A 26,235-nucleotide genomic window follows, 5' to 3' on the forward strand; every position below is an offset into this window, starting at 1 on the left:
ACCAGGTTAGGAGTGGGATTAGTGCCCTTACAAAAGAGGCACAAGAGAGCTCCTTCGCCCCTTCCACCCTGTGAGGACACAGCAAGAAGATGGATGTCTACGACCCAGGAAGCAGGCTCTCCCCAGACACCAAGTCTGCCAGCACCTTGATCCTGGACTTCTCAGCCTCCAGAACTGTGAGAAATAAATGTTTGTTGTTTAAGCCACTCAGTCTATGGGATTCTAACAGCCTGCATGGACTACGACGCCTCGTTTTATACGAATAAGACAACTGAGGCATGAAGAGGGTAAGTAACTCGCTCAGGATTACTCAGCTAGTGAATGTTATGCTTGTTTAAAGCTGGCTGTCTCACTGTAGATGCTACACACTCAACTCCTAGGCTTTCCTGCCTCTCCAGTAATGGAGCTTTCACAGGGGTAGTTAAGGCAAGAGGCAGAATGTGGCCCATCCTCCCAAGATAAGACTAAGGCGTCGAATTGTATGTGTATAAATTGTATGCCACTCAGGCTTTGAATGAAAACTGCTTCAAGGCAGAAGCTGTTTCATTTAAATCTACTGTACAAAATCTTACTAATCACTGTAGAAGCAAGGACTTTCTATTATTTTAAAGATTGGTTTTTAAAATTTTATTTTGTCAAGGGTTGGAGAGCAAATGCTGCTTTCATACTTAGGATAAATTCTTTTACAAGTGGGATTTTGATCAAAATTCTTATATAATCATAAGAGTTTCAATTTTCAGCCATCACCCACTTATTTCTCCTGGTATTTTATGTAACCCAATCCTAGAATACAAAGTAAGTAAGGCAGAATCAAGGTCATGGAGTCCTCTTAGTGATGCGAAGGTAACAGTGCCACACGCAATCCCCAGATCACCTGGTATGAATCTACGGAACGTTTTCATTGACATTAACCACTGTGAAGTCACTGTCTCAGAAAGGTCTACAGTAAGAGGTAGTTGAGAACCAAGCCGGCAGTCTCCCAGGAACAGACAACACTCGAAATGGGTGACATTTGTTGTGTGAGTATAATAAATGCCACTGCGATTGCTTGCTTACAGGGCTTCTTCAGAGATTTAGTAAATCTTTGAAGAATTCCATGGCCTATGAGCTAAGAGGAGCTACAGGAACACTCGAGAATGTTATAAGATAAAATCTGCCCAAGAACTACTGGTTTTACAGCAAGCAGTATTAGTTTTTCATCCATTCATTAACTTACGTAGACACACAGGGACGATAGCAAACCATCCTCAGATTTTTGAAGGATAGCGATTCCTGGAGAATAGCATTATAGAAAATCAATTTATAAAAACAACTCATTTGCATTTCTAAAGCTGTAGCTGTGTCAATGTTTTAATTTCCTTGGTTCTGACAATTGTTTTTAACACTTTCTCCACCAAAAGCAGAGTTTTAACTGTTTTTATTTAATATTGTATGCTTAGTGCCTAGAACAGTCTGGTTATTAGAGATGCACAATATATATTGAATAAATGGATGTACAAGATTTTGAAACAGAAGTGTTTTCATGTAATGTGTGCATGTAGTATGGCACTGGTAGCCTGCACTCAGCACTGCTCATTGGAGAGTGAGCAATGACCAAGGGCACCACCAATGGCAACCCAACTTGTAACAAACTGAGGAAGACAGCATTCATCTGTCTTAACGAAAGCACCTTATGTTAAAGATCATTCCAGTCCTTTGTTTCTGTTTTAAACTGACCAAGCAATATTTTTAATATAATTTTGCTTCCCAGGTAACTCTTCAATTTAGTGAAGAGAATGCACTAAACTATTTATTCAAGCTCTCTAGTCTTTCTTGTCAGTTTTATTTCTCATTGTATACTTGTCAATTAGTCTCCTGCAAAGTTGATTAGTATGAATCTGTCCATAAAGGTCTTATCAATTTTTGATGTACTGAGAAAGATGACATCCCAGCCTCACAAAGTTGTGGAAAGAACAGTGATTTGGGGGGGAAGACAGATCTGAATTTAATTCTCAATTGTAATGACTTAATCTGTGAGCTTTACAGTGACTATTTTTCTGAGCTTCAGTTTCATGATTTCCTGTTACGAAAATGTGGACAATAAGTGGTGTTGAGATGAAATATAAGCAATGGGCTTATAGGTGGTTCATAGTAAATGCAATGTGTTATTTTTCTTTCCTTTTTCTCCACAAAGAAGAAAGACTAGACAGACTGGTATTTGCAGACCCAAAAATGATGCTGCCTGCCAGCATGCAGCCACAAAAGCTTGCAAGTATTCCAGATGATATTGCTACTCTATTTCCTAAATTGGAATGTCCTAGGTGTCACAGCAGAGATTGCATGATTTCGGGGCTCAGCTCCTGCTTGGTCTTATTCAGGTATTGATGAGCCCCCTTAGCCTACAGTCAGCTCTGTCTAGCTTCTGTCTGCCAGTCCTATTCCTGTCAGCAGGTGGATCTGGAAATAATCTCTTTGCCCTAAGCCTATTGAGGACTTTAGGGTCCAGCGTGCCTGTGTTAGTCAGGGTTCTCCAGACAAACAGAACCAATAGAGATATACAGATAAATAGAATGAGATTTATTATAAGGAACTGGCTCACACAGTCATGAGGTTGAGAAGTTCCACAACCTATTGTCTGCAAGCTGGCGACCCAGGAACGCCAGTGGTCTAGTTCAAAGGCCTAAGAGTCAGAGAGCCCGTGGTGTAGAATCCAGTCTGAATCTGAAGGTCTGAGAACCAGCCGCACCAAGGGCAGGAGAAGATGGATGTCCCAGCTCAACTAGTCAGGTAGAGAGTGAATTCAACCTTCCTCAGCATTTTTGTTCTCTTCAAGCCCTCAAAGAATTTGATGATGCCCACCCATATCTGCTTTACTCAGTCCTTCCGTTCAAATGCTATTCTTTTTGGAAACTCTCTCATAGACACTTCTCAAAATAATGTTTAACCAGATATCTGGGCATCCCATGGCCCAGTCAAGTTAACACATAAAATTAACCGTCACAATGCCTATCAAGCTATAGCATCCAAGTTACCATTGTATTGAAGGCTGGCCCTTGGGTGCTACCTACTATTTGGCCTTAACCCCAAACCCATTCATTTCCCATTATTATCCTTTCTCAATGATCAATGATATACAGCTTCTTCCTGGGGTAGGTAAATTATACAATTAGAGGATTATATATATATATACTTTTCAATTTAAAAAGCAGTTATTTAAATAATTTACCATTTTCCTCAAGCTGTTACCTTGAGGTCCCATACCACCTTAAAACTGGTACTGTAGGAGTTATATCATTGACTATCTAAACAAACATATTTCATTCTACCTTTTGATATATCTAGTGGGCCAAAAAGTCTTATTTTCATAATACAGCAACTTTGCTTTGTCAGATTTATTTGAATAGGAGAGAAAACAGATGGTTTTTATATGCTGAGACTTACAAATATGGGCATTACCTTTAAAAACTCTAAGTAATATTGCTGAATATTTGTCAAATGACAAAATTATGAATGATTTAGGAAATTAGAGTATTTAAATTAAGCCAGGGTTTGGGTAAAATCCTCTGTGAAATTTACCTACCCCAGAAAGAAGGGATATATCATAATTCTAGTCAAAACAAGCTTCTTCTAAAATAATTTTAGGTCCTTGTTTGCTGTGCTGACCTAAAACATAACTACATATATTCTCTTTATTTCCAAGATATACAACACTAATATGGACAAATATTCAATCAGAAAAAAACATGCAAGACAAATATGCACATAAACGATAAACTCTTTTTAAACATGTATGACTAGATGGCAGACGCATTTCTAATCTATATCTCAATGAACCACATGGCTCACCAACTCACAAGGCATTCTACAATTATCAAAACTGAACTATTAAAAATCAAGTTAGTTGAGATACAATTTATACTCAGCAAAATGCACCTATTTTCAGTGTACACTTCCATGAGATTTACGAATGCATGTAGTTGCGACACCACCACTACAGTCACGATGCAGAATATTTTCACTCCCTCAAATTACCCTCATGCCCCTTTTGCAGTAAAGCTCCCCCACCCTCGCATCTTTTCAACCCTAAGTAACCACTTCTTTGATTTCCATTACTATAAATTAGAGTTGTCTTTTCCAGATTTTCATACAAATGGGATTATGCAGTATATACCTTTTGGTACCTGGCTTTCTTCATTCAGCATACTGTTTTAGAGACTCGCTCATGTTGTTGCATATGCCAGTAGTTATTTCTTTTTATTGCTGACTAGTATTCCATTGTATGGATGCACCAAATCTTATTCTCCATTCACCCTGTTGATAGACAGTAGGGTTGTGTAGAGTTTGGGCCTATTATATATAAAGCTGCTATTCACGTACAAGCCTTTTTGTAGACGTAGACGTTCTTTCTTTTGGGTAAATATCTAGAAGTGCAATTGCTAGGTTATATGGCAAGCACATGTTTAATTTCATAAGAAACTGTTACACTATTTTCCACAGTGTTGATATCATTTCATATTCCATAAAATATTCATGAGAATTCCAGTTGCTCTATATCCTCGACAGTGTTTTATTTCAGACACTCTACTGGGTGTGCAGTGGTATCTCATTGTGGTTTTACTTTGTATTTCTCTGATGACCAATGATGTTGAACATGTTTTCATGTGCTCACAACCATTTATAAATCTTTTAGAAAGTATCTGTTCACATTTTTTGCCCAGTCTTTTGTCAGAAATAGATACTGCAAATATTTTCTCCCAATCCGTGGATTGCCTTTTCATTTTCTTAATGCTCCCTTAAGAAGAGCAGATGTGTTGTACACGTATGTATACAGTTGACTCTTCCTTTTTTCCAGTTTGATCTTTTCTGCCTTTTATTAAAGTGTTTACGTGAATTACGTTTTAAGATAGTTATTGATGTGTTTGGGTTTAAATCTACCATCTTACTATTTGTCTTTCATTTTTCCTATCTGTTCTTTCTTGGTTGTTTTTTCCTTTCTTGTCTTCTTTTGAATTGAGTATTTTTATGATTCTTTGTCTCCCATATTAGATATTAGCTGTTATTCTTTGCTTAATGTTTTCAGTGTTTTACTGAAGGTTAAACATCTCATCTTTAACTTATCACAGTCTCACAGTCTACTTCCAAATATTATGCTATTTCACATACAGTGGCCCTCCATCCTTTTTTCTATTGTTGACATACATTTTACTTTTAAATATGTTGTAAATTCCACAAAAAATTGTCATTATTTTTATTTTCACTGCTCAATTATCTTTCAAAGTAAATTTCTAAACGAAAAAAACCTGCCTGGTATATTTGCCCACGTGTTTACCATTTGTAGCACTCTTCATTCCTTTATATAGATCTAATTTTCCATCTGGATTGTTTATTTCCACCTGAAGAACTTGCTTTAATATTTCTCATAATGAAAGTCTCTGTCAATGAATTCTATCAGCTTCTATTGGTCTGACAAAGTTTTGAATTAGGCTTCATTTTTGAAGGATATTTGTACTGGCTATAGAAATTGAAGTTGACGGTCTCCACTTCTTTCAGCACCTTAAAGATATTACCCCAACATCTTCTAACTTGCATAGTGCCTAATTATGTCTGAAACAATTCTATCTCATTCCTGTGTACATAATGTGCCTTTTTCTCCTCTGGCTACTTTTAAGATTTTTCTCTTTATCATTGGTGGGTATTGTTTTATACTTGGAGTATTAGAGATTTTTGCACTGTGGGTTTATAATTTTTGTCAAATTTGAAAACATTTTGGCCATTATTATTTAAATATATTTTCTGTTCCCTCCACTGTCTCTGTCTCTTTTCCATCTGAGACTCCAATTACACATATCTTAGACCGCATGATATTATCCCACATGTCACTGAGACTCAGTTAATTTTTTTAGTCTTTTTCTTCTCTGTGATTTATTATTGGATGGATTCTATTGCTATGTGTTCAAAATCATATGTTTTTTTGTTCTACAATATGTAGCTATCTGTTGATTCCACACATGAAAATTTCACTTCAGATACTATATATTTCATCTTTTGAAAGTCAATTTGATTCTTTTCTTTTTTATTGTGGGAAAATATACATAACATTAAATTTACCATTTTAACCATTTTTAAGTGTACAGTTCAGTAGCATTATGTACATTCACATCCTGTGTCATTTGGTTCTTTTTAATATCTTCTAGTTCTCTCCTCGTTATGTTTATATTTCCTTTAAATCCTAGAGCATAGTTACAACAACTGTTTTAATATTTTTAATGGCTAAGTCCATCATCTCTGGTGTTGATTCTTCAGATTTATTTTTCTTCTGGTAAAGCTCACATTTTCCTGCTCTTGACATGTCTAGTAATTTATTTTTGGATGCTGGAAATTGTGAATATGGTGTTGTTGAGTATCTGGATTATGTTTTCTTCCTTTACAGAGTGCTGGACTTTGTTTTTGCAGGCAGTTCAGTTACTTGGGAATCAGTTTGATCTCTTTAAGGTGTGGGATTAGTCTATAGTATCCTTTACTCCGGGGATAGTTAATTCCTACTACTAACTTATGATCATTTTAGAGTCTCCACTCTGGCTGACCTGAGCTTGAGCATTTTCCCACCTTGTGTGAGCTTTGGAAATTGTTTACCATACAACTTCCTGATCATTCTTTGCCTAGTCTTGTGGAGTTTCACAGTCATGTAACTACAGCCCATTGCTCAGCAAAGCTCCAGTGGACTTCTATTTAGAGTTCTGAGCTCTTTATCTGTGTTGCTTCCTCCTTTCCAGAGCTCTGTCCCACAATGAGCAGACCCTTCAGCCTGCTTGAACCCTAATTTCTCTCTCCTCAGTTCATTGAGGCTGCTGCTGAGCTATGCTTGCGTTCCTCTTCTCTGCTTCTATAGCCTTGATACTGGTTCTCAGCAGAAAACAGCCCAAACATGGGGCTCACCATCTTTGTTTCCTTCTCTCAGATATCACAGTACTGTGATGCTTATATGTTTAATGTCTGACAACAGTTGTTTCATATATATTTGCCAATTTAAGTTTTCATGGAAGGAAGTTAACTCCTGTCTTTGTTACTCCAACTTGGCTGGAAGTGAAATTTTTTAAATGCTAATCTTCATATCTTTCTTGCATTAGAATTAGTTGATTAGAAGTCTCGCTTTGGAAAAGTCTTAAACATATTATAGTGTTAAACAGAAATTTAGGAGACAGTAAAAATTTGGAAAGACTCAAGAGGAGATCAATTTTAAATTACTAGACATAAATTCTTCAAAACTAGACTTGTTTTAGTTCAAGCATGATTAACTGAAAGCTGTTTGGTGCTGAACGCCTCTTTTTTGGCTTCTGTCTGTATGTTCTTCAGAACCCTAAATAGGCTCCAAGAGACCTAAATAGGTTGCTAAGCTGTAACACTGTGCCAATTTTTTCCTGGGGTCATCAGCTTCATTTCTTTAAGGAATTCAGTTGCCCAAGAAAGGGCCACTGTTCTGCATAGATGTTTTCCTCTTAGTCATGGCATCTTAACTTCTGACAATGTGTAGCTTAGTCCACTGTTTTTATTTAGCTACATAGTGTTTTCCTTTCATAACATCTAGTTACGTATCATTTTTAGTTTTCTTTGTGCTACAGCTTTTCTCTATTTCCTAAAAGATAGGCATCTTGAAGTACTTATTTTCCAACCTCTGAAGGCAGTGAATATGACAACTAAAATGAAAAGTAACCTTCTAGGGAGAATTTCAAACGTTCTAGACAGTTCACTTGATATCTTGACTATCTGAAACATGTCTGCCAATTCTATTTTGGCTGTTAGTTTGTTCCAAATTGAAGTATTTAGTTTATATAAATGAAAGAAGAGCATCGCATTTTATTTCTCTTCAGCTCTATTCTTCAGACTTTTATTTTTTACTTACAATCCCAATGCTGAAAATGAAATCCAAGCCTCCTGGGGAATAGCACTAAAATTGTTGAGCAACTTTCCTTTCTTCAAAGAATTTGTTGCTATTCAGGATGTCTCATCCACACAGGTGTGCATGACAGATTAACTTAATAGACATTTTATTCCACAGTTTTTATTATCAGTACAGGCCAAGTAAAGGACACAGGTCCATTCATCAACTGGTTCATTCATTTATTCACTCAGCAAGTTTGTACTGAGTCCATAACAATGATATGTAGTGGTGAATTAAACAAATATAGTCTCTGCCCTCATGGATCTTATAGTACCAAGGTAAGGCTGAACAGTTAACATATTAACAAAAAATATATAATTACAAAATGTAATAGGTTATGAAGGAAACCAAAGCCCATGTAGTAGAGATGAATGGGGGCCAGGAGGCAGATTCTTTTGTAGACTTGTCAGTAAGGACTCAAGGAAGCTGAGACAGAAAGAATTAGAAGAAGGTAGACTTTCAGAGATGGGAGAACTTTCCAGACAAAGGGAACTGCGTGTATAAAGGCCAAAAAGACGGCATTTCAAGTAAATGAAAGCAGGCATGTGAATCGACTATAGCGAGTAAGTGAGACAGCAACTAGAAAAGTCAGCAGGTCCCAGATTATTTAGGGCCTTTTGATGAAGGTAAGATGACTGGATTTTATTATCAATGCAATAGAAAGGCCCAGAAAGAGCTAAGCCAAGGAGTGAGATGAGATAATTTATATTTTTAAAAGATACAATCTACAGTGTGGAGACTGGATTGGGCAGGGAGGAAAGTCGAAGAGTAAAGAAGGGAGGCAGTTATTATAATAGCCCACGTGAGAGGAGATGGTGTAGATAAAGACGCAGTTAGAACTGAGATATATTTTGGTTGTAGAAACACCTGGACATGCTCATGTGTTAGCTGTATTTGTAAACACATATGTTACTGTTTGTGGGGATGAGGAGTCGGGGGTGGGTGAGGACATACGGAAATGAGGGAAGGCAAATGGTACAATCAGGGATTACTTCCCTGTTTTTAGATTGAACAAGTAGGTGGAAAGAGGTGCCATGTACTGAAATGGAAAGGAAATTCTGAATGGTCCACATTCTGAGTTTTCACACTAGTTCAAAGCAAGACCAACCTCAGTAACTGAAATACAAAAAGCATCCTTGTTTCCCCACTTTATTTATAATCACCAATATGACTGCATATTTGCATGTGTTGGAAAGTCATCTCAAATTGAAAACCAACCAATGCCATGAATGTCATTAAGATGTCAGGTAGAATTAATCTTCAGATGACCAAAATTATAGCTATTTTTTGTGTATGTATATGACCTCTGCCCAAGTGGTCCATAATCCTGCAAAGGGTTTCCACATAGGTTAAAACTAGCTCTCAACATATCAGAAAGGTCTAAGGCATTTGTTGTGGCTGTTGCTGCGTAAGCCCTTCATATTTTCCTTTGTTTATACAGTTTGGTATAAGAAAAAGTATCCTAAGTAACAGAGGTTGCAGACTTGCAATGGGCTGCTTGAGAAAGTTGGCAAATTGCTCCTTAATGTGGTTTTCATGTGTAAGATGATTGAGTGCCTTCTACTGGTAGCAGAGAATAGATAGCAGGCGTTTCTCTTCCCAGATATATGGTATACACTATCATGTTTCAATATAATAACTACATATACTAACCAGTACTTGACTCATGTAAAAATCTTAACATAAGTGATACACACATTTAGTTAAATATTCATTAATTGAATTTATTTATTTATCTCTTGCCACCAGTGACCCACTTCTCTACTTCTTGGACACTTGCAGCAGGGACAGTTCCACACATTTCAGGTCTCAACTTAGGCATCACTTTCTCTAGGAATCTTCTTTGATTCTCTCCCTTCTCAACACCTGGCTGGACTAGATGTCTCTTTTCTATGCTTCAGTAACATCCAGTTTATTTTCCTCTCTGAGTACTTACAGGCTGTATTGGAATTGTTGGTTAACTGGATTACATTTTTTTGAGGGCAGGGACTATTTTCATATGTTGAGTACCTGATACTTTATTGGCACAAAATAAATGCATGTGGTATACATGAATGAATAAAAAGTCTAATAGTACAGGGTTTTGTCCTTGCACTATAATTTTACTTATTGTTTACAAAAGTAATGTATATAAGAACAAAGATAAAGACAATAGCATCTTCATTATACTCAGACTGAGTCAAAACTTACCATCCTACGATAGAGTAGAGCGATATGGTGGGAGTGGGTGATGGTGGGTGGGGCTAGGTGGAGGTAAGCAAGAACATTCTTATAACAAGTTTTAGCAGGTGGATTAAGTCCATAATTAATAGGTTATCATCTCTGAAAAAATATGTAAGCTGATTCTTTACCAAAGCATTTTTCTGACATCTTGTTGACGTGAATTCAAATAGAATTTTATCACCTCAAGGTTCATTGAGCTATTTAGGTTTGCAAAATCAGTTCTGACAGATTTACAAATCACTAAGGGTTATGTTAATTTGATAAGGAAATGTGCTCTTAGAATTTGAATTCTGTGGGGTTTTCTGAATTCTCAGACTAACAATTGCAACAAAGGTTATCTTCTGCTTTTATTTTCCCATATTAATATCCTTGTAGGAACTTTAGCAGAAGTACAACATAAAGCAAAAATAAACCAAATTAGTTAGTATCTGAGTCAGGTTAATAGAATACCTAATTCCTCTTCCCCAAATTCTGTTCATAATAATGACTTTAAATTAAACATTGTCAAGCTGACAAATGTAAAGTAACTTCTTTTTTTATTTGGATTTATGTTCTCAAATTACTAATAAGTTTGAGCATCTCTGTTTTGTAGCCATTTGGTTTGCTTCTTCATAATTTGCTTGTTTTTTGACTTGTCAGATGCCCATTTTTCTAGTTAGGCTCTCGACTTAATTTTATTGATTTCTAGAAGTTCCTTTATGGTCTAGATCAGGGGTCACCAAACTTTTTCTATAAAGGGCCAGATCGTAAATATTTTAGGCTTTGCAGGCCACACAGGGTCCCTATGGCGATTCCTCGCCTTGTGCTTCGTGGTGAGAAGCAGTCATGGACAGTATATAGTTTTCTTTGTTGGTGGAAAATAAAATAATACTGAGTCATACAACTGATAACTGACTTGGATTCTGTGATATTTGACGTAATGTTTGCCATAGACATTTGCATCATAATTCTTACTAAACTGGAGAAATTCACCTCTATTCCTGATTTGATAAGATGTAATCATCATTAGATATTGAACTTTGTCAAATAACTTTTCCACTTCTAGTAAGAAAACCATGATCAAGGCATCTCCTCTAGTCGGTTAATATGAGGAATTACATTGATATATTTTCTGATATTTAACCATCCTTGCATTTCTGTGGTAAACCCCATTGCTTATGCTATGGTATTTTTTAATACACTATTTGTGCCAGACAGCTGATATTTTATTCAGAATTTTTGTATCTGTGTTTATCAGCAAAACGAGCCCATGGTTTCTTTTCTTGGGTTGCCCTGCTCTGATTTTGAAATCAAGTTACACCATGCTCAGGAAATGAACTAGGAGGTGCCTTTTTCTATTTTCTAGAAAAATTTGTATAAGTTGCTATTTAACTATTTCTTGAAATTGATAGAATTCCCGAAATAAAACTGTCTTGGGTTTTGGTTTTTTGAGATGGAGATTTTTCTAAAACAGTTTCTATATGTTTAATACTCATTAATCTACTCAAGTTTTCTATATTTTTGGTGCTGATTTCTGTCTGGCATTTTATTTTTCTTCAGAAATCTGTATGTTTTATAATGATTTTCAATTTTACTAGCATATAGTTATTGACTTTTAAAAGTTATTTTAGAACTTTATCTGCAGCTGTTTCAACTTATTTATTCTGTATTTTATTTTAACCTTTTTTTCCTTGAAAAATCTTGCCCAAGGTATCTGTATTTAATTAACCTTTTCAAAGAACTTTTGTTCTTCTTCTCAATTTTTATTTCACTTATTTCTTTTCTTGTCTTTATTTCTTCTTTCTTGTTTCTTTGATTTTTGTACTGCTGCTTGTTCTGATTGCTTTAATTGAGTGCTTAGCTCATTTTTAAAAGATTTTTTTTTGTTTCTTGATAAACGCTTGAAGTATTTCTCTTATATTTAGTTCTTATATGTTTATTCTATATTATTCTTATTTCTTATATATTTCTCTCAAATTTCTCTTATATTGCTTTATCTGTGCCTCATAATTTATGATAAATGTGTTTTCATCATCATTCAGTTCTAAGTATTTTCCAATAGGCTTTATAAATTACTTTATTATAAGAGCTGTATAGTAGTATACTTTTTAAGTGCTATAAGCAAGGGTTTTTTTTAAACAACCCACTTATTTTCTAGTTGAGTTTTAGTTGAATTATTCCCAGAGAATACAGTCTGTATTATTTTGTAATTGTTGCTGCTTCCTTTGTTGCCTGGTGCGTGGGGAGCATCTACACATTCTCTCTGTGTGCTCAAAAAGGGTGTCTTATTCTATTTGTCCACTTCTTGAGTGTAATACTTTAGCATGTTTCTAGTGTCCTACTATATTTTCTCCTATTATACAGCTGGTTTCAGTTTATTAGAAATTAAATTATTCATATATTCAGATCTTTGTATCTCTTTGACAGAGAGGGGACGTGTAAAATGTTTCCTACTAAAATTGCTAATTACTCTATTTCTCCCTGCTATTCTGTTGGTTATTATTTTTCTGTGTGTCTGGTTAGATAGTAATGTACATATCTATTCATGGTGATAATATCTCTTTATTCTGTTTTTATTCTTTTTCATTTTTAGCAATATATGACCGCGTATTGTTGCTTATAGGATTTTTTGTCTTGAATTCTATTACGTCAGACAACAACATATCTACTCCAGTTTTCTTTTGTCTGGCATCTCATTTCCTATTCTTTAATTTTCAAAATTTATTTACACACTTGCTTTAATTATATTTCTTGAACACAACATTTTGCTAGATCTTGTCTTTTGAAAAGGTCATTGGTAAATGTTGGCAAACATTAAAGAAATAAATCATATCAATCCCATACAACTTCTTCCAGAAAATAGTAGAGAAGGGAATACTTCCCAATTCATTTTAAGAGGCCAGAATTATCATGATAACATAACCAGACAAAGATATTGTAAAGAAGAAAACTATAGACCAATATCCTTCATGGACATAGACATAAAAATCCTCCACAAAACCTTAGCAAATTAAGTCCAGCAATATATGGGAAGGACCATACTTTATAACCATTCATATTCTGGGAAGGCAAGCCTGGCTTCAAACTATGAAAAATCAGCATAATTCATTATATTAACACACTAAAGAATTAATGTTATATGATAATCTCAATAGATGCAGAGAAAGCACTTGACAAAAGTCAACATCCCATTTCAGCTGTATTCCTTTCACCAGCATCCAGATACTTGCACTACAAGTGGAGGATCATCTCCTTGCAGGTCCTGTCTCTCCTTAAATTTTGGGCTACTTAGTTGCCCCGTGACCTCAGCTCTCTGAGAGTTTCAAGAAAAGTCATAAACTTGCAGTCTGTTCAGCTTTTTGTTGGTGGTGGAGTTGTTGCTATAATGTGTAACAGTAGGAACAATGCCTCCTTCAGCTTTCTGCATCCTAAGCAGAAACTAAAAATGATAATGACTATCTTTTTATCTCCCATATTTATAGTATGTTCTTTTCACATCTACCAGGACTTGTTTTATTTCTAGCTATTTTGATTCAAACTTTCTTACCTTAAAATAGAAATTATAGACTTCTGTTTCCAGGAAGATGGAGTCAACATATTTTTCCCTATTCCTGCTGCTGAGCACAAGCAAAATCCCAGGACATTACACATAAAACAAATGGATCACAACTCTAAAAGATGGCAAGAAGAAGGCAGATTGGCTAGGGGCCTTGAAACATGAGGAACAACACAGTAGTGAGTTCCCTGGGTTCTCTTTTTGCTTCAAATACATCAGATTTGGAGCTGAAGAAGCCAGCAACCCATATGCCATTAAGCATGCACAAAAAAGTCCCAAGAAAAGTCTGCTCCCTCCAGCCAAAGGAGCAGAAAATGGCCAGTCTAGCAAGACAGAATGCTTTTAGACAATAATTGCTCTTGTCCAGCCAAACACCATAGAAAAGACTGTGACTCCACCCCATTTACACCAGCAAAGGCCTCGACTTCCACCCTTGCCAGGCTGTAACGAGGTACCCCAATCCCATCCTAGGGTAGAGTCAGAGAAGAGGGTTCATTCTCAGCAGGTAGTAATGACACTTGTCCCTTGGGGTGTCCATGGAGACCATGTGGGGAGCCTGGACTGTAACCCCCCACCTGGCAGTAAGGAGGTGTCCCTCCCCTCTCCGCTGGGGTGATGTTGCAGGAGACCCAGCGGAGAGTGAGAATTGTCACCACCTCTCAGCGGGAACGAGGCTGCACACCCCTTCCTGGATTAACCCCAAAAACATGATCCATAAAAGGTAAAATTAACAAATTGGACTACATCAAAATTAAAACCTTTTGCTCTGTGAAAAACCAAGTGAAGAGGATGAAAAGTCAAGTTAAAGACTGAGAGAATATTTTGCAAACCACCTATCTGACAAAGGCCCAGTATCTGGAATGTATAGAGGAGACTCAAAACTCAACAGTGAAAAAATAAACAATCTCATTAGAAAATGGGCAAAGGATGTGGACAGACATTTCAGTGAACAGGATATACAGATAGAAATAAGCACAAAGAAAGCCATTAGCGAAACGCAAATTAAAACCGCGATGAGATATCACTACACACCTATCAGAATGGCTAAAATAAAAAAATAGTGGCAACGCCAAATGCTGGTGAAGATGTAGAGACACTGTATCACTCATCTATTGCTGGTAGGAAGTAAAATGGTACAGCTGCTCTTGAAAACAGTTAGGCAGTTTCTTAAAAACTAGACCTGTAACTATCATATGATCCAGGAATTGTATACCTGGGCATTTATTCCAGAGAAGTGAAAAATTTGCTGACACAAAAACCTATACATGAATGTTCATAGCAGCTTTATTTGTGACAGTCATAGACTGAAAACCACCAGATGTCCTTCAACAGGTGAATGGTTGAACTGAGACATCCATATCATGGAATACTATTCAGCAACAAATAGGAACAGACTATTCCTAAAAGCAGCAACCAGGATGAATTTCCAGAGAATTCTGCTGAGTGATAAAAGCCAGGCCCAAAAGGTTACATACTGCATGATTCCATTTACGTAACATACTTGAAATGACAAAATTATATAATATAGAAATTCAGAACAGATTAGTGGTTACTAGAGATTAAGAATGGAAGCAAGGATCTCGGGAGGGAATTGGATGTTGCTATAAAAGGGCAACAAGAGGGGTCCTTGTGGTGATGGAAATAGTCCGCATCTGACTGTATTAATGGCAATATCCTCGTTGAGATATTGTACTATTGCTTTGCAAGATGTTACCACTGGGGGACACTGGGTAAAGGGGACATGGGATCTATCTGTGTCACTTCTTACAACTGAATATGAATCTACAATCATCTCAAAAAAGGTTTAATTCAAGAATAAAAGTTATACATTCTTTATCTCTTTAAATATCCTACACACATTTGATATTACATGTAGTGAATTCACATTCAGATTTTTCCTTTTGTTGTTAGTGTTCCTTATCATTTTATTTCTTCACGTATTTGGAATTTTGTTTTATGTGCTTATGTGAAATGAAAGATTTGTGATTTTTTTCCCTCTCCATCCTCTCTCTTTCTCTCTCTCCTCTCTTTTCTTCATCTCTCCTCACTAACAGCTGCATCCTCCCCTTCAACATACATAAATCTGAGCTTATTATTCGCTGCCTAGAAGTTGGGGTTTTTATTTTATTTCTTCTGCCCAGAATTCAGGGATCCTAATCCAAAACAAGGAACCATAATGATGTTTTGGGATCGCTACGCTATGGTGTTAGGGACATTGCAAATACAGTCACTGAACCAGCAGGTGCATTGGTTTAGCTCATGGTCACGAAGGTGTGGCTTGTTCCAACCACTTTGCTGGGTCCTCTGTTTCCCATAAAGCTGAAGAGCCAGGAGGCAGTTCAGCAGCACTTAGTTATTCTCATTTCATGGGTCAGGGAACTGTACCAGAGCCCATGGCTTCACACAGCAAGCCTCTTTCCAACCCCTCATCTTGGGGACGATTCTGGCTCCCTTTGCTTGGCAGGAATGGAACTCCTGGCCACCACAGCTGGCTTCTGGAGCCAGATCCCAGAATGCCAATGGCTTCAGCCCCATTTATGTGTCCATTCTGTGCAGTTTCTGGTTCATGAAGATTTCATCTTGTTGTTGAACCTGGACATATATTTTTGGTTTTCTATTTTATCTATCATTGCTATAGGTTTGGAGCACAAACTCATTGTCTAAAGTCAACTGTACGATCTTGACCTGAAGCACAGCCATAGGAATTTGCCTTTTACCTACATGTTTATTTAATGTGAATGGTGAATGGATCTTAATGAGTGGAAGAAAAATAGCTCCTAGGTAAAAGGGACAATTCAAATCATATCATAACCTGCTAAAGATAGTATGTCAAATGTTTTAATTCGTTATATTTATTAAAACTTTCTATGTAACTGAGTTTTCTAACACTTTAGGGTATTTTCTAGGGACACTCACATTTTTTAACGTGTTAAAAATACGTTGTAAGGTATGAAATTAATGTCTTATCAAATATCACAGCTACCTGCCAAGCTTACAAAATATTCATTCATTTCTCCTACCCACAGACAACCAATAAATTATTATCAACTGATGTTGATAAACACTCAAAAAAAATGAAAGCAGCCATGAGAAGAAGCCCATCCTTTACCACATGAACAAGACATCAAAGGTATTCAGCCCCCAGCAGCAGAAGGTTAATGCACCTATGAACTCCACGCACGTCATCCTTCTTCCATATTTTAAGATAAATTGTGCTGAAATTGTGCAGGAGAAGAATTGGGGGGAAACTAACTGCCAGTGTTGCAGGGTATCATCCATAAGCACACAATAGTGATAAATGAAGTGTTCTGTCATGTTTTCCTCCTCATTTCTACTTCCCTTATTTTAGGTTATGTTCTTAGCTAAGAGCAATAACATACCTAGTTAATTATCTCTCCTGCCTGCATCCAGATATACTGCATTGTTAGTTTATGTCTGCGGTGCGCAGAGAGAATTTGGCTCTCTTTCAGTTCTCATAATAAGAGGGGACAGTCAACCCAAATAATTCAGGACAAATGTCCCAGTGGATCCCTGAAGCATCTTGCTTGTTATCCATGTTAATCATGTTAACTACATCACGGCCAAATTCCATTTTGCACTGTGTGGTATTGAGGCAATCTTAATGCTTTATTATTATTATATATGAATTCATGTTTACTTGATTAGTTTACCACAGCACAAGGTAAGCACCATTCACTTAAAGAATTAGGAGGTTCAGAAACTGAACGCATTTTTCTAGGATTTGGGTTCCACATCTTATGCATTAATAAACAAGTTAAAAACAATTGATAAGAAATCATATTTTAACTACTGGCTTTGTGCCCATAACCAAATCAATAAAAACATGAGAATTGAGACAAGTTGTACATATTCCCAGTTTAAAAAAATACCTTGTTAATTCATGGTCTCTCGATATCAGCACAATTGTCATTCTAGGCCAGGTAATGCTTAGCCTTGAGGAGCCATTCTGCGCGTTGTAGAATGTTGAGCAGCATCCTTGGTCTCTGCTGGCGAGATGCCAGTAGCAGCCCTATCTTCCAAGTTAGGATAATCAAAAATGTCTCCAGACATTGACTAATTTCTTCTGGGGGTGCAAAATTGTCCCCACTACTAAGAACCATGGCTTAAATTTGATATTTTTTCAGGATATTGGTGTTTTTCACCTTCCAACACTTCAGTTCACTATTGTGGATGTGACCTTAGAGATTGTCGATGCAGACCTAGCCACTATAACTCTGCTTTTTTCCTATACTATACATGGGTAACAAATGCTATGAATTCATAATCTGAGATATTAACCAGCCATTCCGGTCTGTTTTCTCGCTCCACCCCCAATTATCCTCATACAACAACATAAGAGCTACGACTTGCCCAGATATTGAGAGGGGAATTTTCAACACTCAGCAAAGAAGCCAAATTCTATGCTTCTCAGGCTTTACAACTATCTGCAGGCTTTAAAACTGTCTGTGGAGAGCCTAAAATCAAGTTTAGATTGGCACCTCAATCTCCTTAATGACTAGAACTTCATCAATGCTGTATTTGAAATAAGTAATATGAATTTTGTGACCAGTTTACTTAAGATGTTTACATTTCCAGAGCCTCTAGATGCATATAAAATTTCAGTGTTGCTAGTAAATCAATGCACAAGTGATTCGTATAGAACTCTGTAATTCTTTACAAATCAACCATTACATAGATGTTTTAGATCTGAAATGAGTACTTTAAGCACACAATTTTTTTCTTGACTCTTTAATAGAGATTGGCTTATTTTCCAAAAGCAAGTTGATTGCTATGGCTTTCATATAAATCTTAATGCTGTTCTTGTGCACCTTTTTTTAGGCTTCTTTTCAAAAATCCTGATATTCAACAATGTAATTTGCACATCAATATCCTTAGATTGGCTCTGCAGCTTTTGACTAGTGCTTTGAAGTAATTTTGTGAAGTGTGTAGGAATAGTCTATAAGCACCAACTCTGTGGGGATAATAAAGTGAACTAGAAACACTAACGCAGAGTTAGATGTGAGTGCACAGGAATATGTGATGTGGGCTCGGCGAGCTGAGGAGTCGAAAGAAAGGTTTCTTGGACTCTCAAGGTCTGGTAGCAGTGCTCTTTTATTCAGAAAATAGCATGGAGTAGCATGGAGACAGGACCCATAGGCAGGGAACAGCTGTAGGCATGGGGAAAGGAACCATGGGCAGGGAAGAGATGCAAACATGGAGACAGGACCCATGGGCAGTGAAGAGCTGCAGGCACAGGAACAGGACCCGTGGGCAGGGAAGAGCTGCAGCATGGGGACAGGACCCAGGGACAGTAAGAGCTGCAGGCATGGGGACAGGACCCAGGGGCAGTAAGAGCTGCAGCATGGGGACAGGACCCAGGGACAGTAAGAGCTGCAGGCATGGGGACAGGACCCAGGGGCAGTAAGAGCTGCAGGCATGGGGACAGGACCCAGGGGCAGTAAGAGCTGCAATGAGTTGAGGGTAGGGCTAAATTTATAAGGCATACGTACGTGAATTATTTCTTTACAAGACAAATGAAAGATCACAAAAAAATATTGTTAAAATGGTATCAGTGCAGGTAGGGTCTGGTCATTGGGTAGTCCTATAACTTTGGATGTGAATCAGGTTAGATCAGGTCAGGACGTCCTATGCTTCCCTATGCCCCCCGGAGGATGACCTGGATCGGTATGCAGGGCGGGACGCCTCGGGCTTCTCTTCCTGGGGCAGCCTGGATCCTCATCATGTGGGCCTGTTGGATAGTGGCCATTCTACAAATATGACAAGAGAATTTTACAAGATTCTCCAAAGGAATAGACATTAAAAAGGATAAATATTTAGTGCTGTATGTGAAAAAGATAATTCACATACTGTACTGTACGTGAAAAATACTGTATGTGAAAAAATTCACATGCTATATATGAAGGTATGTGAAAAAGATAATTAAAATATAATCGTTTTTATAGGTGTGGAAACATACAAGCATGAGGTTAGAAATAGAAGGACTAATTATAACAAACACATGAATAGCTATTACTATTATTTAATTCTATATTTTTCATTATTTTCTTGGAATTTGATAAGAAAGACTAGTAGGCAGAGGATAGAAAAAGATAATTCACAAATTAAGGAATACAATTAGTAAAATAATTTAATCAAATATATGGAAATTAAACCTAGGTACCATTTTTGTTTCATGTCTCTTAAATTAGAAAAAATATTTTAAACTTGTAATATCAAATAATGATGACAGCTTCTCCTTAATTTGCATACATTATTAAAGCATTATTAATTACTCTTTTTGGAAAACAGATTGAGAAGTTTATGAGCAATTTATAGTATCCATTCATTTTCAAATAGACATATAATTTGATCCAATTTACAGCACTAAAATTTGTCTTAAAAACTGTGTTCCTAAAAGTAGGATTTCTGAGTCAAAGGTACTATCTATCTCACTGTTTAAAAAATTGTAGCAATTTGTTTATCAAGAACTATACCTAGAAGTCTATATCAAACAAACAAAATCTAAGATAAAGAAAAACTATATGAATGATAATATAAATCATCAATGTTTGTTTAAAACAATCAGAAGCAAACCAGGTTTCCTACAATAGGGAAATGTTTGTTTAAATTACGGAAGATTCACTAGATAGAATATAATACAGCTATTAAAATATACAAGTTGATATGATATATAAAATATAAAGTGATAATTAAAATTAAAACAGAAGAATATTTAGAAGAAAGGAGAAATAGAAGTGATATGACAGCAAAGTTGTATCCCTTTGCAAAACAAACCACGGATCTGATGTGGAGGCAAGAAAGTCTCATTCTGTTAAAAGCTGACTGATAAATTTTTACTTGCTTTGCTGAGAATTTTAAGACTGAGGAAGGGAGAAGCGGAATGACTCTCCAGCAGGATATAATATCATCCCTAAGGGCTTTACATTTTGCAAAGAAAACTCCTTCACGCACATCTTCATGATGTTTCGTCTCAATTTTGACCAACATCAACAGTGAAGAATCATTTCAGGATGTGCAGGTGATAGAAAGCTCGGGAGTGGGTGACCCCACCACTTTACGGGCCACAATAATCCAAGAAGAGAAAGTCTGAGTATAAAATCCTATGTTTTGCCAGACCTTGTGGATTTCCAAAAGCTCGGTGTGAACTGGAAGGTGAGAGGACATGGAGAGAGTGAAAAAAAGAAGGTGGCCCAAGAGGTTTGGGGGTTCTACAAAGCTAAATTCTGATGACACAATTGTCACAATGAGGAAAGTATGTGAGGGCATTTTAAAAACGAACAGGACTGCTCACGGTGGTGGACACTCTCAGAAATGGCAAGAGACAAAAACAAGGATGAGAACAAAAAGGGGACACATGACAATTAAGGTAGTAAGATTCAATTCTAAAATGAGCTGAGGTCTACTCTAATACTAAAGATAAAAAAGTATTAAAATCATAGAAAAGAGAGGGTGTCATCTTGGGTCATGGGGAATCATTTTAATACACTGCAGTCAGAAAACAGCATTCTTAATTTTTTTTATTTTTGCCGTGGTCTTCTCCATCAAGAAGAATAATTTCCGAACTGTAAATGGTAAGATAAACATAAGAAGGAAATGAAGCCCAAGATTTGATAGGAAAGTAACAAGGCATCTGAATACTTTGCTGTGATCTGAGATCAACCACACCCGAATCTCCTCTGGAGGCATTTCAGAAACACAGACTCTTGGGCACCCTGGACCTCGGAATAAGGATTTGCATTTTAATAAGATCCGCAGGTGATTCCTGTTTCTCAGAAGCACTGGCCTAAATGACTTAAGTCTTCAGACCATGATGAAATAAAAGAACTTACAGCTGTTAATTGATTAAACATTGTAACTCTTGAGAACACAGAAGAGAAGCCTAGAAATGGGTAAACGTCCCTATTTAACAGGAAATGTACATTCCAAAAAGTACAAAATAATGACATTTTATGAACTTACAGAAGGGAAAGGATATGACCTTTTTGGAAAGCAATTTGGCAATAGATGTGTTTTATTTAGGATAACACCAGCAATCCACTTCCAGGAAACTATACTAGGGAAATGACATGAATTGAAAAGCAAACTAACAAAAACTCACTATGTTCAAAGATATTCATCACACATTGTTTAAAATTTTGAAAAATTGGAAGACCCTAAATGTTTAGCAATAGAGAAATTAAGTATACTGTATATACCAGTGTGACATTTACAAGTATTTTTTCTTAACGTAGAAAAACACTTGAATACATATGCCAAAATGTCAGGTTAACAAAAGGAGGAAGAAAATGGTATATCTCATGAAATTTGGAATGACAATTTTTCTTTATACCTTATAGTATTTTCTACAAAGAACATGTGCTACTGTCATAATCAGAGAAAAATGAACATTATTTTAAAATACATATAGCATATCTATAGAATATACCAAAATATTACCAATAGTTTTTTTTCCCCTTCTCTGTACTGAGATTATGGTTTATTTTATTTTTTTCACATTTCTCTATATTTTGCATATATTTATAAACTACCTAATAAATATTAATATAATTTGTAATCAGAAAGTAAAAGGAAGTCATAATATTATGCATAAATTATCCAAAATATTTAATAATCATATAAGAACTTTTATATTGATATTTGAGAGAAACTCATTATTCACAGAGTGCTTTCACTGTGGCACACTATCCGGCTTGATAAAATCTTGTGCAGTAGTGGATATTTAATAAAAGCTGCTAGAATCAGGGAAGCCGAGAAGACAGAGGAATTTTTAGCTGATTAATGGACCTTGTCCAGAAAATATTGATAAATGGACTCCTGTCAAATGAGGGGAGGCTTCTGAAGTTAATGCCACGTCCTTTTGCCTTGTTAGATGTTTTCCTTGCATGATGACAGAAGACGTATTTAGCTAATAAGGTTGGGAGGCCAGACGGGGAAAGCTAGTTTAGTGTCTGTGACAGAATTGAGATATAAAAACATCTCCAATCAATGGAATAAAATTAATATAGAAACATGTCCTCATATATAGAAAAACTTTAATGTAAAATAAGGGAATCAATGTAAATCAATTAGGAACAATTGCATTCACCAATAAATGACACTGGGGAAGTGGCTATTTGAAACAACATATCAGATTAGGTCTCTACTCATACCACACCCCTCAATAAATTCCAGATGATTGAAGAGTGAGGTTTAAAAAACGAAAACCACAAAATGAAGAAAAATTGTGACTATCTGCTCTTGTAACTCATAAAATACTTAAAACATTCACAAAGAGAAGGTCAATAGATTCATCCACTTAAAAGTTAAAAACCTTGATGTCAAAAACTATCACAAACTTAAAAGGTAAAAAAAGAAAGTATGTGTTGGGGTGGGAGGGAGATAAGTAGTACAATGCGACATGGGCTTCTATCCTTAATATACGAATAATTTAAGATAAACATTAAGATCCCCCCCACACCCAAGTAGAAAATCAGCCAAGGACACAAATAGGTAATTTGTCTAAGTAGGAATGACTAAGAAAAAGATGCCAACTCACTGCAAATCAAAGAAATGCAAATTAATGTGAGTAACTATGACTTTTCACACTTAAAAAAAGGAAAGTGTAAAAATATGATTAATTCTCCATTCTGGGAAAGGCAGGGTCAGATAAAGTACCAACGAGAGCAAAAATCTCTCATGAAATTTGGCAGCAAAAATTGATGGTGGTTCAATCTCTCCAAAGCACAATGTATCAGACGTAAAAATGATGATCATCTTTGGCCCAGGAATTCCGCTCACAGGAATTTTACCTAAGGAAATAAGACAGACCCAGGCAATACACAAAGATGTTTTCACTTAAAAAAATAATGATGAAAAAAGAAAACAACTCAAAAATTTATCAATAGCAGAATAGCCACAAAGATTATGGTCCATGAATATCATTGTATCATGCAGATACCAAAGATTGTTTCAAATAATTTTTAATAAATATGAGAATATGCTTGTTATATATTTAGGAAAATAAAATAGGGTAAAACTCTATATACAATGTTATAATCCCATATAATATATTTATAAATACCAAAAAAGAGAGTCAGATTTCTTTAGATTATAGGGTTTTATTTTCTTCTTTAGAAAGTTTTATCTTTTTTATAAGAATGTCTTCTGTAATCAGAAAAAACAGGCTAGGGAAACACAAATAACAAAAATAGTAACTAATATTTATTTAAGATTTACTGTGTTCCAGAGACAGTGATGGTTTAGATGAATTTCCTTTAATCCTCAGACCAACACTCTCAAGCAGTCATTATTATAATCCTCATTTTACACACTCCTCATGTGGACGCTGCTATAAAACTTTCATAAAACAAAATTAACTGACTCTTAAAATATTTGCTTTATTGCTCATACCTGGAATAACGCTCGATAAAAGTGTGTTGAGTGAATATATTTAAATCCACTATATGGAATTCAGTAGAATTACATGTCAGACACTTCGCTTAGGTTCAAAACCATTCACGAGGAAGGGCAGGGAGAGCCATCTGGCTTGGCAGCGCTCCTGTTCTCAATTAGCCTTGTGCCCCCGAGGAATGAGGCTCCCTACACTGAGTTCTCTTTGGTCACCTGACTAGAATGCTGAGGAGACGAATTTTCCTTGGAGTGAAAACATGATTAGGTTTCTTCCACCTTTGAAATTCCTTTAGAAAACTGTTTAAAAACCGGACTAGAGATCTCATCTATTACCTGCAGTTTCACACGCGAAATCATCGCTAACCTCAGAGCCAAATGCTTTTTCCTTCCTTTGAATTTTTCCATTAAAGGAAGATTTTCTTAGAAACAGATTGAGAACTCTTAATTCTTTGCCAAGAACCGGAGCGACGAAAGACACCCACTGGCTGCTTTGTCTGTCAAGAGAAAAGGGAAGCCTTTTCTCTCAATATCAAAAAAGGAAGGATGTTCCCTTAAGCACTGACGGCCACCCAGAGAGGAGGCTTAAGAAGAGCTGCAGTTATAAATCTCAAGGGTAGGTATAGAAGAAATATCACTTCCTCCCTTCTCCATAAATTAAATTCGTTTTTGACTCTGAGGTCCCATATCTCATGCTGGCAGGATATGAGTCACTTCTCCCCCCAACCCAAGGTGTGTGCACGGTCTAGCCTGTGGGCACAGTCTAGCCTGTGGGCACAGTCTAGCCTGTGGGCATGCAGAGCAGCACCAAGGCATGCGTCCAGTGTGTCATGCTGTCTGCATGGCACCGGACCTGAACCAGGCCAGTAACCCCAGTGCTAGACCTTCAGGTCCCAGCAGGCCCCCTCCCGCCAGACCTGCTGCTGAGCTGCCTCAGGCAGAGGCCCTGCCTGCTGCCCAGCCACTCACCCAGCCCTTTCTCTTCCTTCTGCTGTGTGAAGTCCTTCTCTGTTTTGAGATGGACCTTAGGAAATTCGCTTTTCCTCCTTCTGTTTCCTCTAAGCCACTCTGCACCTTTTGCAGACCCTCTTTGTCAGATCTTGACGCAAGTCAAGAAGTCTTAGGAAACACATTTCCTTCATGCCCAGCCTCAAAACTCCTTTACACAAGAAAGCTCACAGGATCCCGCATGCCTCTGTCCTGAGGAGAGGCCAAAGCGGAAAATGCAGGAGGAGGCATTATCCAGCCACTTGAGTGACAAGCAAAGACAAGACGGTTGGGATTTGATTCCGGGGGTGCTCTGAAGTTCCACATCATATGTGGCGTGGCAGATGGGACATTAACTCTGCCCGGCTTCCCCACTGGCATCTAAATGGAGGAACCTGTGGAATGGTATGACAGCCCAGCAAACTTACACAGTCGAGCTTACTCCAGAAGGCGTAATATTCATAATCTCAAGGTATAAATGAGCATCTTAAAATAACTTCTAAAAATGTGAAAGTAATAAGGTTGCATGCTTGTTATAACAGTTCAAACAATATGAAGGTGTTAAAACTGAAGTTTCTCCTTATTCCAATCCCACCTTCCTGACTTATGCTAACTTATGCAATGTGTTAACATGTTGTCAATGCTCAAAAAACCACATATGAACGTACAGAGAGAAAAAATAAAAATAGAACCATACCTCACATACTAGTCTTCGAATTATGGGCTCCTTTAGATTTCCTTCACTTAGCAGCAGAGTATTTCAGAGTATCGATATTCATCATTTATTTCTCTGTGACTTATGGTGGACGTTTAGTTGTTTCGATTTATTTCTTATGGCAAATAATGAGTCAATAAACATTCTTGTACATATATTACATATCCCTGCTTTTATTTCTATCACAAATATTTCTAGAAGTGGGTTAGAAGTTATGCACATTTCAATTGACAAATTATGCAAGAATTACTTTCCAAAAATACTATGTACAAATCAACAATCTCACTAAGTACATATGAGAATGCCTGTTTTCCGAACACCCCTGACAATACTAGATGTTATCAATCTTTTTGATGTTTGACAATCTGTTGAATTATAAATAAAGTATTTTTAAAATTTACATTTCCCCAAGTTCTAGTTTCACAAGCATCTTTTAATATATTTATTTTC

At 36.6% G+C, this 26,235-nt stretch overlaps 1 long non-coding RNA gene across 1 annotated transcript; it reads left to right on the forward strand.

Annotated features, from left to right (window-relative positions):
• The first annotated feature begins 924 nt into the window (after positions 1-924).
• On the forward strand, positions 925-16,990 carry LOC139073734 (uncharacterized). The gene is made up of 2 exons (XR_011522724.1): positions 925-1,019; positions 16,703-16,990. It is a non-coding gene; the product is annotated as an uncharacterized lncRNA (long non-coding RNA).
• The last annotated feature ends 9,245 nt before the right edge of the window (positions 16,991-26,235 follow it).

Source organism: Equus przewalskii, chromosome 9 (assembly GCF_037783145.1).
Source record: "Equus przewalskii isolate Varuska chromosome 9, EquPr2, whole genome shotgun sequence".
Lineage (NCBI taxonomy): Eukaryota > Metazoa > Chordata > Mammalia > Perissodactyla > Equidae > Equus > Equus przewalskii.